Source organism: Dendronephthya gigantea, unplaced genomic scaffold, assembly GCF_004324835.1.
Source record: "Dendronephthya gigantea isolate DGI-Jeju-01 unplaced genomic scaffold, DenGig_1.0 000219F, whole genome shotgun sequence".
NCBI lineage: Eukaryota > Metazoa > Cnidaria > Anthozoa > Malacalcyonacea > Nephtheidae > Dendronephthya > Dendronephthya gigantea.
Window position 1 is genome coordinate 62277 of NW_021163229.1, and position 14812 is coordinate 77088.

The 14812-nt window shown below is 38.9% G+C and overlaps 1 protein-coding gene and 16 non-coding genes across 17 annotated transcripts in view; 12 read left to right on the forward strand and 5 right to left on the reverse strand.

The window, feature by feature from the left end:
- The window catches only part of LOC114539808, a 247148-nt gene that overhangs the window by 42481 nt on the left and 189855 nt on the right, over positions 1-14812 (forward strand). The gene's annotated exons all lie outside the window — the stretch shown is intronic.
- On the forward strand, positions 5133-5205 carry Trnat-cgu. Its single transcript has one exon. It is a non-coding gene; the product is annotated as a tRNA-Thr (tRNA).
- Positions 5361-5433, forward strand: Trnat-agu. Its single transcript has one exon. It is a non-coding gene; the product is annotated as a tRNA-Thr (tRNA).
- Trnap-agg lies at positions 5999-6070 on the forward strand. The gene has a single exon. It is a non-coding gene; the product is annotated as a tRNA-Pro (tRNA).
- Positions 6957-7038, forward strand: Trnal-uaa. The gene has a single exon. It is a non-coding gene; the product is annotated as a tRNA-Leu (tRNA).
- Positions 7550-7622, reverse strand: Trnat-ugu. The gene has a single exon. It is a non-coding gene; the product is annotated as a tRNA-Thr (tRNA).
- Positions 8666-8737, reverse strand: Trnal-caa. Its single transcript has one exon. It is a non-coding gene; the product is annotated as a tRNA-Leu (tRNA).
- On the forward strand, positions 8851-8922 carry Trnac-gca. The gene has a single exon. It is a non-coding gene; the product is annotated as a tRNA-Cys (tRNA).
- On the reverse strand, positions 9306-9378 carry Trnat-ugu. The gene has a single exon. It is a non-coding gene; the product is annotated as a tRNA-Thr (tRNA).
- Trnat-ugu lies at positions 9695-9767 on the reverse strand. The gene has a single exon. It is a non-coding gene; the product is annotated as a tRNA-Thr (tRNA).
- On the forward strand, positions 10610-10681 carry Trnaq-cug. Its single transcript has one exon. It is a non-coding gene; the product is annotated as a tRNA-Gln (tRNA).
- Positions 10812-10883, reverse strand: Trnam-cau. The gene has a single exon. It is a non-coding gene; the product is annotated as a tRNA-Met (tRNA).
- On the forward strand, positions 10997-11068 carry Trnac-gca. Its single transcript has one exon. It is a non-coding gene; the product is annotated as a tRNA-Cys (tRNA).
- On the forward strand, positions 12078-12150 carry Trnat-cgu. Its single transcript has one exon. It is a non-coding gene; the product is annotated as a tRNA-Thr (tRNA).
- Trnas-uga lies at positions 13027-13108 on the forward strand. The gene has a single exon. It is a non-coding gene; the product is annotated as a tRNA-Ser (tRNA).
- On the forward strand, positions 13539-13610 carry Trnap-ugg. The gene has a single exon. It is a non-coding gene; the product is annotated as a tRNA-Pro (tRNA).
- Positions 14126-14198, forward strand: Trnat-cgu. The gene has a single exon. It is a non-coding gene; the product is annotated as a tRNA-Thr (tRNA).

Consider the following 14812-nt stretch of genomic DNA (forward strand, 5'->3'; position numbering starts at 1 on the left):
GGATGGTGTGATGCCACAGGGTAAGCAAATCAGCTGGGTTTTGATCGGTTTTGCAGTGGTTCCAAGTTGATGTGGGAAACTGGTTTTTCATTTCCTTAATGCGATGCATTATGAACTGTTTTAGTGGTTTGTTGTTATTGAGCCAATGTAGTACTATTTCACTGTCGGTCCAGAGCTTTACCTTTAGGTTGGGATATCTGGAACTAAGGGTACAGGATAGGAAATTAGCTAGTCGTGTTCCGATTACGGCCGCCATTAATTCCAACTGGGGAAGGGTTAGTTCCTTCATGGGTGCGACTCGAGATTTTGCCATGATGAGTGACGATTGGTTCTCATTAGTAAGGTATGGGACAGCTCCATAGGCATCGACAAATACATGGATGTATGTTGTGGACGTTGGGAAGGGAGTTTGGGGAAAGTATTTCCTTGGTATAGAAATGTTGATTAATTCTTGTAGATCCTTTGTAATGTTTAACCACTTGTTTTTCAGTTCAAGAGGTAATGGTTCATCCCACTCCAGTTCGTTTTGCCACAGTTCTTGGATGAACAGTTTGGCTTTGATGGTCACAGGTAATAGGAAGCCTAGAGGGTCGTAGATTTTGGAGGAGATTTGCAATACATGACGTTTAGTGATAGTTGAGGGTGGTGTGTATCCTGGGGTTGATGGGAAGGCTAGAGTATCTGTCGATTGGTTCCATTTTAAACCGAGGATGTTGACTATGGGTTTTGGATAAGCTGTTCCGTCCTTTACAGCTATTTTTTGGAGCGAAGGACTGTTTGTTGTCCAAGAGTGGAGATTGAAGTGTGCATCGTGCATGATAGATCGGGCTTCGTTGTAGTATTGGATACTTCTCGTTTCTTGGTCACAGCCAGAGATAATGTTGTCGACATAAATATTGTCCCTTTTGTTTTAAGCTGTGGGTAGATCGTAGTTTTCTAGGTGGGAACGAAGGGTAGCATTCAACATAAAGGGGGAGCTTGTTGATCCAAAAAGGACGGTTTTGAAGCGGAAGGAGTCAAATTTGCTCTCTGGGTTTGTAGGGTCTGACAGCCAAAGAAATCTAGTGAAGTCTCGATCACTTTCATCGAGTCCAACATGGAGGAAGGCTTTCTCAATGTCGGCGGATAGGCCATAGGTGAATGAGCGGAACTGTAGTAAAATAGCACACATGTCATTTAAGAATGGTGGGCCAGTGAGGACAGTCATTCAAACTAGGAGAATTCGGTGATGAGTGAAAGCTGCAGTCGAAGACAACTCTGACTGGTGTTGTTGTCGATTCCTTCTGGATGGGGTGGTGTGGAATGTAATGTGTTTTATCAGTTGGTTTGGTTTCTTCAACCTTTTCAATGAATCCTCGTTTGGTTTGCTCTTTGATAATGTCCCCGTACTGTTTCAGAAGGTCAGGGGTAGCGGTAAGTCGACGTATCATTGCTCGGGTGCGACGCTCACATGCCAAGTAATTGTCTGGGAGTGCTGGTATATCATCTTTCCATGGGAATTTAGCTGTATAACTGCCATTTGGGTTTCTGGTAATGGAGGTGTCAATGTAGTTTCCCAGGAAATCTCCTTGGTTTTCGGTGTGGGAGGGTGGAGTAATGCCGATCGACTCGAGGGACCAAAACTTTTCTAGGTCAAATTCTGTTTGCTTGGTAGATTTGATTGCTTGTAACAAATTTACAAGTGTAGTGGGAGGTCGGAAGGGTGATGGTAATGGCCCAGAATGGAGATAGCCGAGTTTGGACGCAACAGCAGTGGGGCCCTGGCCGCGAATCACTTTGTCTTCTATAATATCCCAATAATGGTCAGCTCCAATAAGTAATGATACGCGAAAGTCCTCTTGAGTTGTTATAGGATGTGCTAGGGTTAGATCCTTCAGATGTGGCATGTCGGTTATGTGCTGGCGAATTGGGATCTGGAGGGGTGTTGCTATCTCATCAACTACAAGAACTTCCAATGGAATTTGTTGTCCAGTACGAGTAATGATAAAAACCGTGGTCAATGGGAGGTGACGTCTAGATGGGGTTTGGGCACCAAAGGCTGATAGTGAAATTTCCTCTGTTTGGGTGGGCAAAACTCCGAGTTGCTTCGTTAGATCGGTGGTAATAAAGGACCGTTGAGCTCCTTCATCAAGAAGGATATTGGCGTCACATGTTAGTTGCCCTGTGCTGACAGTTGCAATTGCTGTTTTTAGGAGGGAAACATGCCGTACTGTTGCGGAATGGGTGGATGGGACAAGGGTTGCATGGGTAGATGTTGATTGTTGTGTATTTGCCATAGAGGAGGGAACCTGAGGATTGCTTTGTGTGTTTTGAGGAGTAGGGAGGGAAGGTTGGGGTGGAAATGTAGGGGAGGAGGTGGTGGTTGGGGTGTAAATGTAGGGGGAGGAGGTGGTGTTGTTGATTGGGGACATAGGGTAGTATGGTGTTTACTTTACATTTCAGACAACGGAATTTTGATTGGCAGTTAGATGATTTGTGATTTCCCAGGCAATTGAAACACAGTTTTTCCCTTTTTACTATTGACCATCTCTCTTGACAATCCTTTACAACATTACAGTTGTGGGTAGGGTGTGGTCCTTTGCAGTAGGCACATCGTTTTATGACATTTCCTGGCTTGTGCTTGGTGGTATAATGCTGGTTCCCTTGTGTTTGTGTTAGAAATGAACCCGCTGTTGTGTGTTTAGGTGATGGTAGTTTGGCTTGCATGAGGCTGGAATGAGCACCAGCTTCTAGAATTCTTATTTCTTTACGAATAGATTCTCTTAGTTGTGTAAATTTCCATTCATGACTGTCATGGTCGCGGGCCAAGTTTGTTCGGACTTGCTGTGGCAATTTCCCCAGAATGATTGGGACTAGGAGGTCTCCATAATTGCTGTGGGATTTTCCAAGAGATTCCAAACCCCTGATGTGGTTCTCATTGTGTCATAGAATAGTTGTAAACTTGCTAGTTCATAGTTGGGGTTTGGCAATTCAAGTAAACAGTGCATGTGCGCATTAATCACTTTGGTTGGGTCACCGAATCTTTCCTTTAGGAGTTGGACAGCTTTGGTATAGTTGTGATTTGTAAGGGGAAACCCTGTAATAGCTCTTGATGCATCCCCCACCAGTTGGGCCTTAAGATAACTAAACTTTTGTACATCCCCTAGGGTTGGATTGGTGTGGACTGTGGCTTCAAATGAGTCCCAGAATGTAAACCACTGTAGTGGGTTCCCAGAAAATGTTGGAAGGTTTAATTTTGGTAAACGACTATTTTGATTGAGAGGGCTAGGGTGATGGGGGGTAGTTGATGGTGGGGTTGTTGGAAGTACTGGTGTAACAACTGGGGTTTCTATTTGTAATTGAGTCTCTGTAGGAGGGGGACAGTCTCTTGTTGAGCAATCTCATTAGGGGTCCCCGAGTGTGTTTGATCATTTGTGTTGACGGATGTTGAGGAGGTTTGATCTCTTGCATTTTCTACGACTACTTGAGGTACTTCAGAGGGAGGGTTACTCGGAGACAACTTAGTTGATTGAAAGCGTTCAATAGTGCTACTTATCTGTTGCTATTGTCTCGTCAATTTCTTCTTTGATGTCTTCAGATTGGAATATTTCTTTCTCGAGTTCTTTCGGTTCTTCGACCAACGCTACGATTTTTTCGTCCAGTTCTTCCAGAATCGACCTTTTCCGAGTCAATTGATCAATGATTCGCTTTATCGATGTAATATCACTGTCCGTTAGAGAATCCTCTTTCGTTAGAATATTTGCCGCCTTCTTGATTGTTTGTGTCAAATGGGCTCGATAGCCCGCTCGTGATGCTTGCAATTTTTGTAGATTTTCCGCCATAATCCTGGTCACGGCACCAAATTATGTAGAGTATAATATATATGACGGAAAGGATTTGATAACTTTGTTTTATTTCGTGGATTAGATCGATAGAAATAGTACAAACGTGAAACATGTAAACTAGAATTCTATTGTCGTTAGCGGAACACATGTTCTCCACTTTGCGCGCATGCGCTAAGAGTACTGAACTATATATGTGTCACTGGAATGTTCACATATCTTCGACAAAAACTTTTCCCATGTGAGGAATGGTCCCAGAGACACTGAATGATTCACTTCGTTTTGTTAAACATATTTATAAACATAATAATATACAAAGGTTTTCTTCTGATCTCACTCGCTCGCTCCATGTTCAAAAATGACAAAAGCACATGTTATTGTTCTCTTCCATGAATTAACATAATTTCACTATAAATGTCAATCCCAGCTCCCGCGCTGTCTCACAGTTTCTAACACCCTCCCCCCATTAAAGTGTCCTGGCTGACAGCTTTAATGTCACTCATCGTCCTTCGTTTCATTCCTCTTCTTCTTCGTTCATTACAATTCCGACTATACGATTTCTTGCCGTTACTTTCGCTGCTCTCGAAGGTCTCTCACTAGCGCCTTGCTTATCGTTATTTCCCTCATTAGGAGTTGCTAAACTGGATTTCATTATCCCGACAAGCCTCTCGAAGAAGCCACCCCACCAGGGGGCTCTAGACAAATTAAATTGCCAAGTTATCCTCTGCGTCGTTAGGTAGTTAAACAAGTCCGTATCCTTAGTAAGACTGTCTAGCCACTGTTTGGTCGCTTTTAAGGTTAACGCATTATCACTCACGATCTTGTTTGGTGTACCGCAACTAGCAACGAACTCTTTAAACCCTTTCTTGAATTCGTCAGCGTCCATGCTCTTGCTCAACTTCAGATGAACGGCTCTTGTCGTAGAGCAGGTGTAAAGAGCAACGTAAGCCTTGCTCGTTGACTTTCGGTTATCTCTGTAGAGAAGGGGGCCAGCAAAGTCCATCATATACAAGTACTGAACATCAGGAAAATGAATTCGTGCGACTTTTTTATAGTGCGTGGCACATTTTTCATAACTCAAGAATAATTTGTAACTCAAAAATAACACTGTAACATTTTCAACTATCATATCACCGTATGAATACCATTGCCATCGTCTACAGGATAATCTCATTAATGGTGTTTGTGAAAGCTACTGAATTGATCGACCAAACTTTAACACTAATATTTTCCCTTTTAGTTTTAGCTTGGCAGGAATAACTATTTTTCGCCGATGATTCATTTTACCTTTTTCAAAAGTATTACGGGTTTGCCCTATTAGCTCAGTGGTTAGAGCACTGGTCTCGTAAACCAGGGGTCCGGAGTTCAACTCTCTGATAAGACTTGATTTTTTTTAACTGTGTATGGTAAGGGTGAGTAAAAGACTTAAATATTTGTGATCTTACGCATTTAATAATCGCCGTGAAAAAATTTACCTGCAAAATACGTTTTTTGAAACATTTGTTTACATTTCTATTTGCGCAAGCTTTTTTTCTGGATGCCTCCTTAGCTCAGTGGTTAGAGCACTGGTCTAGTGAACCAGGGGTCCAGAGTTCAAATCTCTGAGGAGGCTTTCCACATTTTCCACTTAAACTTAATAAATATCTACGAACATGAACGAGTGTTTTGACCGGCTTCTTGTACATAACGATAGTGAACAAAGTTTCATGACTTAATCTTTATAAATCAATATCTATAATAATTCATTGTGTTTTATTGTGTTCTATTGTAATCATCAACCAATAGCAAAGCTTGTTCATATAGGTAACGTACCTACACCTTAAACTTGGGCATGGTAAATAATGAAACTTCTTGTGTAGCCTCATAGTTCAGCTCCGTGGTAAAAATGTTTAGAACTGAATGAAACCAATTCCGTTGTTCTAGACTCTAAGGTTAAAACCTAGTTTGTTATCGTGTTCAAAAATAATCGTCTTTTTTCTACCATTGCTCCTGTTTGTCTGCTCTCGGTACTAACAATGATTTAAGATACCTACAAGTCTTTTTCACTCAGAGTAACTTGGCTTGTAATAAATATGACATGAAAAGATTTTTATATTTTCCATGCATGCATGCTATACATCGCCTTTATTGTGAGCGTTGAAATATGCGAAAAAGAAAACTTCCCCTGTTCTGCACTTGGCTTGCTGGTCTAGTGGTATGATTCTCGCTTAGGGTGCGAGAGGTCACGAGTTCGATTCCCGTGCAAGCTAAGTTCGCCTCTCTTGCTTGAACTGAAGAGAACGGCCCTTGACAACAATTCGCTGATGGTCTAATTATGTTGTATTTTCTTGAGAAAAAAATGTGGTACGTGTTCTCGTTCAAACATTAGACGCACTCTCTCAACTTAATCTACGTATCAACCTCATACAAAGATCGTGCGCTAGGATTTTGCATCAATGTCATTACATCGACAGTGTCCACGCATGTTTTTTTCGCGTGCATGCCTCTTTAGCTCAGTGGTTAGAGCACTAGCCTTGTAAACGAGGGGCCCAGAGTTCGAATCTTTGACGAGGCTCTCACATTTTCCACCTAAACTCAATAAGTATTTGATTTTTATACTAATTCATTGTATTTTATTGTGGTCTTATGTTATCATCAACCAAGAGCAAAGCTTGTTCACATAGGTAACGTACCTAACCCTTACACTTGGGCATGGTAAATAATGAAACTTCTTGTGTAGGCTCATCTTATATAAGTTCTAATTTGAAATAAAAAAGCGTGTAATATCTTATACTGTAGAGAACAGCCAATAAAAATAAAAACTTAACGCCCATGACCAAAACTTCTAAGGCTCGAAATCAGAATTAGCAGCCATTGATTGCAGTTGAATTGCTGTCTCGGATATGCTGCTGAATGCTGTTATTCCTATGATAAAAGCTTCCGCCAACCGTCACAGCGAGTTCCCCTAGACCCTTTCTTTTTTTTCAGTCTTATTATAATTCCAAAATTCTGCTGGCAATTGAAAAGCAGTTTGGAAGGCATACCAATTCCAGAGAACCTATTAATGTGCCCACGACGTAAAATCTGTGGTAAAATAAACAGGTAAGTTCCAAGCTATCCGTGGTAAAGCAAAATAAGCAACTCCTAAGCAATTATGTAGTCGTGGCCGGGTGGTTAAGGCCACAGACTTAAAATCTGTTAGGATATTCCCGCGCAGGTTCAAATCCTGCCGACTACAACCGTCTATAGTCTGGAAGATGTTCATAGAAATTGTTTGCCACCAGGTGGAATTCGTTTCAAATTTCAAAACATACGACCTAATATTTTTTTAATTTTTTAGAAAATACCATTCAGAGCAGTTAAAATTTCTAATACTTGATGTGAAATGGTTAATATTATACCCTTTTAACGCAAATTTATGCATTTCCATTCGGTTACTAAAAAAATGTAAAACAGGTATGCACGATCAGGGAGTGTAGAGCTCAGTGGTAGAGCATTCGACTCCACATGCATGTTCTAAAAATTTGTAAAACGGGGGTCCATACCTGGAATACAGGGAATATAATTACTTTATCTTAATAATGGGCGTGTATAGATATACTGTAGAGCCAGGAATTTCTCAGTAATTTTTCTAGGTGTTTATGTCCTCTGGTGTAATGGTTAGCACTTCGGGCTCTGAGTAGGATAAATTATATAGTTGCTATAGTTGCCTATATACTTTTGTAAAAGTTTTTACAAAAGTATGCAAAAGCCTCATCAGGGAGTTGAACTCTGGACCCCTGGTTTACAAGACCAGTGCTCTAACCACTGAGCTAATGAGGCGTATGTGCAAGCTTAACACGAATATAATTATATGAATACTTTATCTTAATAATGTGCATGCGCGAAGCAAACTACATAATTTATATTATGCAGTCAACATTTGTTAGTGAGTTTAATAGATTTTTAGGGTCTGTGGTGTAATGGTTATCACTTCGGACTCTGACTTCGAGAATCGGAGTTCAACTCTTGGTAGAAACTCTTTGAAACATTCATTCTCCGCCTTTATGTATTTTTTATTTCAGGCTTTCTCTTACAGGTATCTAAGAATATAGCATATGACAGGTATGCTGCATGGAACGCTCAGAGAGAGTAGCATATAGTGGTAGAGCATCCGACTGCTGGTTAACAGGTCACTGGGATCAGTGGTTCAACTCCGCTCGCTCCTTCCTGTTCTATAAATGAAAGAAAAATTAAACATTTTTATGGTACTCATTAGTGCATGAAAAATCCCAATTTATTTTCGTGGGAAAAAGCCGTACGTTTGATAAACAATCCATGCAGTTTAGGTTTTTTGAATGACTCTCTGGGACATATGCATGTTCTATATTATATTTGTAAACCAGGGCTCCATACCTGGAATAGGGGGAATATATGTAAATACTTCATCTTAATAATGTGGTGTATATAGACTATACATCACAGCCCGGGTCAGATGTGTATGATGAGTCGTCAAAAGATTGCAGAATACGTATTCGGAAGAAAAATTGAACTTTTTCATGCTATTCAAAAGGTTTCTCTTTGATAGCGGTACAGAAATACACGATTGGGAACCAGCGATTAGATTTCCGGGTTGAAATGTCTCAAACACCAATTTCTGCTGTGTCTTTCTGTAGATGGTTAGGTTCTGTGGTGTAATGGTTAGCACTTCGGACTCTGAATCCGGGAATCCCAGTTCAATTCTCGGTAGAACCTTGCTGGAACTGTTAATTTTATGTCTTTATGTAAATTTTTTAGCTCTGGTTTTCTCTTATAGCCCATTTGAGAAAAAATATATGTTTTTGAATAAGATTTCGAAAAGATCTTTTTTATTGAAATGATAAGTTTAGCAGGAAATGGTTTCGATCCATTGACCTCTGGGTTTTGGGCCCAGCACGCTTCCACTGCGCCACCCTGCTTGCTACACACTGCTTCAATGCTATGAATATAAAACTTGTGCTATTTCGAATAAGGTAAGAACAGCAAGAAATGTTGTTTTAGGAGAATAACATCAAACAGGTATGCACGATCAGGGAGTGTAGCTCAGTGGTAGAGCATTCGACTGCAGATCGAGAGGTCAGTGGTTCAACTCCGCTCGCTCCCTTCTCTTTTATCAATGAAAAAAAATCCAACATTTTTATCGTACTAATTTGTGAAATAAAAAACCCAAATTTATTTTCGTTGCAACAATCCGTTTGATTGATAAATAATCCTTGCAGTTTAGTGTTTTTTCAATGACTCTCTGGGACACATGCATGTTCTATAAATTTGTAAAACGGGAGTCCATACCTCGAATACAGGGAATATAATTACTTTATCTTAATAATGGGCGTGCATAGATATACTGTAGAGCCAGAAGTTTCTCAGTGCTTTTTCTAGGTGTTTATGTCCTGTGGTGTAATGGTTAGCACTTTGGGCTATGAGTAGGATAAATTATATAGTTGCTATAGTTGCCTATATACTTTTGTAAATACAAAAGTATGCAAAAGCCTCATCAAAGAGTTGAACTCTGGACCCCTGGTTTACAAGACCAGTGCTTTAACCACTGAGCTAATGAGGCCTATGTGTAAGCTAACACGAATATTATTATATGAATATTTTATCTTAATAATGTGCACATGTGCGCGTAGCAAACTACATAAATATAGCATATGACAGGTATGCTGCATGGAACGCTCAGAGAGAGTAGCATATTATTTACTTTATCTTAATAAAGTGCGCGCATAGATATAGTGTAGAGCCGGGAATTTCTCAGTAATTTTTCTAGGTGTTTATGTCCTGTGGTGTAATTGTTTATTACTTCGGGCTCTGAGTAGGATAAATTATATAGTTGCTATAGTTGCCTATATACTTTTGTAAATACAAAAGTATGCAAAAGCCTCATCAGAGAGTTGAACTCTGGACCCCTGGTTTACAAGACCAGTGCTCTAACCACTGAGCTAATGAGGCGTATGTGCAAGCTTAACACGAACATAATTATATGAGTACTTTATCTTAATAATGTGCATGCGCGTAGCAAACTACATAATTATATACTATGCAGCCAACATTCGTCATTAAGTTTGATAGACTTTTAGGGTCTGTGGTGTAATGGTTATCACTTCGGACTCTGACTTCGAGAATCGGAGTTCAATTTTTGGTAGAAACTCTTTGAAAAAATTCATTCTCCGTCTTTATGTATTTTTTTATTTCAGGCTTTCTCCTACAGGTATCTAAGAATGTAGCAAATGAAAGGTATATGCTGCATGGAACGCTCAGAGAGAGTAGCATATAGTGGTAGAGCATCCGACTGCAGGTTGACAGGTCACTGGGTTCGGTAGTTCAACTCCGCTCGCTCTTTCCTGTTCTATAAATTAAAAAAAATTAAATATTTTTATGGTACCCATTAGTGCATGAAAAATCCCAATTTTTTTTCGTGGGAAAAAGCCGTACGGTTGATAAACAATCCATGCAGTTTAGGTTTTTTGAATGACTCTCTCGGACACATACATGTTCTATATTTTATTTGTAAACCAGGGCTCCATACCTGGAATAGGGGGAATCTATGTAAATACTTCATCTTAATAATGTGCGTGTATAGACTATACATCACAGCGCGGGTCAGATGTATATGATGAGTTGTGAAAAGATTGCAGAATACGTATTCGGAAGAAAAATTGAACTTTTTAATGCTATTCAAAAGGTTTCTCTTTGCTAGCCGTACAGAAATACACGATTGGGAACCAGCGGTTAGATCTCCGGGTTGAAATGTCTCAAACACCATTTCTGCTGTGTCTTTCAGTAGATGGTTAGGTTCTGTGGTGTAATGGTTAGCACTTCGGACTCTGAATCCGGGATTCCGAGTTCAATTCTCGGTAGAACCTTGCTGGAACTGTTAATTTTATGTCTTTATGTAAATTTTTAGCTCTGGTTTTCTCTTATAGCCCATTTGAGAAAAAATATATGTTTTTGAATAAGATTTCGAAAAGATCTTTTTTATCCAAATGATAACTTTAGCAGGAAATGGTTTCGATCCATTGACCTCTGGGTTATGGGCCCAGCACGCTCCCACTGCGCCACCCTGCTTGCTACACACACCTTCTATGCTATGAATATAAAACTTGTGCTATTTCGAATAAGGTAAGAACAGCAGGAAATGTTCTTTTAGGAGAATAGCATCAAACAGGTATGCACGATCAGGGAGTGTGTCTTAGTGGTAGAGCATTCGACTGCAGATCGAGAGGTCAGTGGTTCAACTCCGCTCGCTCCCTTCTCTTTATGAATGAAAGAAAAATCCAACATTTTATCGAACTAATTAGTGAATTAAAAAAACCCAATTTTTTTCGTTGCAACAATCCGTTTGATTGATAAATAATCTTTGCAGTTTAGTGTTTTTTCAATGACTCTCTGGGACACATGCATGTTCTATAAATTTGTAAAACGGGAGTCCATACCTGGAATACGGGGAATATAATTACTTTATCTTTAAAATGGGCGTGCATAGATATACTGTAGAGCCAGGAATTTCTACTCCGCTCGCTCCTTCTTGTTCTATAAATTAAAGAAAAATTAAATATTTTTATGGTACCCATTAGTGCATGAAAAATCCCAATTTATTTTCGTGGGAAACAGCCGTACGTTTGATAAACAATCCATGCAGTTTAGGTTTTTTGAATGACTCTCTGGGACACATGCATGTTCTATATTATATTTGTAAACCAGAGCACCATACCTGGAAAAGGGGAATATAAATTATATAGAAATATTTCATCTTAATAATGCGCGTGTATAGACTATACATCACATTACGGGTCAGATGTGTATGATGAGCTGTCAAGAAAAAAAGCAGTGCTAAACTCAAGTTGCAATCTCACGATAAACTTTTTCCATGCAGTATCAATCCTATCAATATACATGCAAGGAGGAGATCTAGTATGCATAAATGTAGACGTTGTAGACCTTATCAATCATCATATACAAGTACTGAACATTAGGAAAATGAATTCGTGCGACTTTTTTATAGTGCGTGCCACATTTTTTATAACTCAAAAATAATTTGTAACTCAAAAAAAAACACTGTAAAATTTTCGACTATCATATAACCGTATGATTACCATTGCCATCGTCTACAGGATAATCTCATGGACGGTGTTTGTGAAAGCTACTGAATTGATCGACCAAACTTTAACACCAATATTTTTCCTTTTAGGTTTAGCTTGGCAGGAATAACTCTTTTTCGCCGGTGATTCATTTTTCCTTTTTCAGAAGAGTTACCGATTTGCCTTATTAGCTCAGTGGTTAGAGCACTGGTCTCGTAAACCTGGGGTCCGGAGTTCAACTCTCTGATAAGGCTTAATTTTTTTTAACCGTCTATGGTGAGGGTGAGTAAAAGACTTCAATATTTGTGATCATTACGCATTCAATCATCGCCGTGAAAAAATTTACATTCAAATATGTTTTTTGAAACATTTGTTTATATTTCTATTTGCGCATACTTTTTTTTCAGGCTGCCTCTTTAGCTCAGTTGTTAGAGCACTGGTCGTGTAAACCAGTGGTCCAGAGAATCTCTGACGAGGCTCTTCACATTTTCCGCCTAAACCCAATAAGTATTTGATTTCTATAGTAATTCATTGTATTTTATTGTGTTCTATTGTTATCATCAACCAAGAGCAAAGCTTGTTCATATAGGTAACGTATACCTAACCCTTAAACTTGGGCATGGTAAATAATGAAACTTCTTGTGTAGGCTCTTCTTATATAAGTTCTAATTTGAAATAAAAAAGCGTGTAATATCTTATACTGTAGAGAACAACTAATGAAAATAAAAACTTAACGCCCATCACCAAACTGCTAAGGCTCGAAATCAGAATTAGCAGCCATTGATTGCAGTTGAATTGCTGTCTCGGATATGCTTCTGAATGCTGTGATGCACAATCACTGATGCATGATGTATTTACACGCCCTTTGAACTGCCTGATTTCTATGAATAATCAATTCCTATGATAAAAGCTTCCGCCAACCGTCACAGCAAGTTCAACGAGACCCTTTGCTTTTTTTTCAGTCTTGTTATAATTCCAAAATTCTGCTGGCAATTGAAAAGCAGTTGGGAAGGCGTACTAATTCCAGAGAACCTATTAATATGCCCACGACGTAAAATCTGTGGTAAAGTAAACAGGTAAGTTCCAAGCTATCCGTGATAAAGCAAAATAAGCGACTCCTGAGCAATTATGTAGTCGTGGCCGAGTGGTTAAGGCGACAGACTTGAAATCTGTTGGGATATTCCCGCGCAGGTTCAAATCCTGCCGACTACGACTCTTGATAGTCCGAAAGATGTTCATGTAACACGGAGAAATGTTTTGCCACCAGGTGGAATTTCGTTTCAAAACATGCGACATAATGTTTTTTTCAATTTTTTAGAAAATACCAGTCAGAGCAGTTAAAATTGCTAATACTTCATGTGAAATGGTTAATATTATACCCTTTTAACGCAAATTTATGCATTCCCATTCGGTTACAAAAAAATAATGTAAATAAACATGGTGATTGGACTAAAACGTAATTACCTCTTGTCAATGGGACCTCTTTCAGAAATTATTGCTCTTTTATAGGCTTGTTTTCAACAGCAAAATGGGATGTTTTCCGCACGAATTAACGGAAGTCTTTTGAACCTTAGTTTTTCATGTAATATACCGGATTTTTTTAAAATTATACCGAAAGATAATGAACTAATTCCACAGGTGTGGCTTGCTGGTCTAGTGGTATGATTCTCGCTTTGGGTGCGAGAGGTCACGGGTTCGGTTCCCTTGCAAGCCCTGATCACCCTCATAACTTGAAATTTTTGCGCGATTGAGTTTCTTTCTTAGCTTTTAAGAAAAAAAGCAGTGTTGAACTCAAGTTGCAATCTCCATATAAAACGTTTCCCATCAGCATCAATCCTATCAATATACATGCAAGGAGGAGATCTAGTATGCATAAATGTAGACGTTGTAGGTATGTCAACAATGAAGACCTTGTCAATCATCATATACAAGTACTGAATTTCAGGAAAATGAATTCGTGCGACTTTTTTATAGTGCGTGACACATTTTTCATCACCCAAGAATAATTTGTAACTCAAAAATAACACTGTAACATTTTCAACTATCGTATCACCGTATGATTACCATTGCCATCGTCTACAGGATAATCTCATTAACGGTGTTTGTGATAGCTACAGAATTGATCGACCAAACTTTAACACTAATATTTTTCCTTTTAGTTTTAGCTTGGCAGGAATAACTATTTTTCGCCGATGATTCATTTACCTTTTTCAAAAGTATTACGGGTTTGCCTTATTAGCTCAGTGGTTAGAGCACTGGTCTCGTAAACCAGGGGTCCGGAGTTCAACTCTCTGATAAGGCTTGATTTTTTTTAACTGTGTATGATAAGGGTGAGTAAAAGACTTAAATATTTGTGATCATTACGTATTCAATAATCGCTGTGAAAAAACTTCCCTGCAAAATACGTTTTTTGAAACATTTTTTTACATTTCTATTTGCGCATGCGTTTTTTTTCCGGGTGCCTCCTTAGCTCAGTGGTTAGAGCACTGGTCTAGTTAACCAGGGGTTCAGAGTTCGAATCTCTGACGAGGCTTTCCACATTTTCCACTTAATCTTAGTAAGTATCTACGAACATGAACGAGTTTTTTGAGCGGCTTCTTGTGTATATATATAGCAATACTGAACTATTTTTATGACTTGTTCTTTATAAATCAATATCTATGATAAGTCATTGTGTTTTATTGTGTTCTATTGTTATCATCAACCAATAGCAAAGCTTTTTCATATAGATAATGTACCTACACCTTAAACTTTGGGATTGTAAATAATGAAACTTCTTGTGTAGCCTCATAGTTCAGCTACGCGGTAAAAATGTTTAGAACTGAATGAAACCAATTCCGTCGTTCTAGACTTTAGAGTTAAAACCTAGTTTCTTATCGTGTTTACTAATAATCGTCTATTTTCTATCATTGCGTT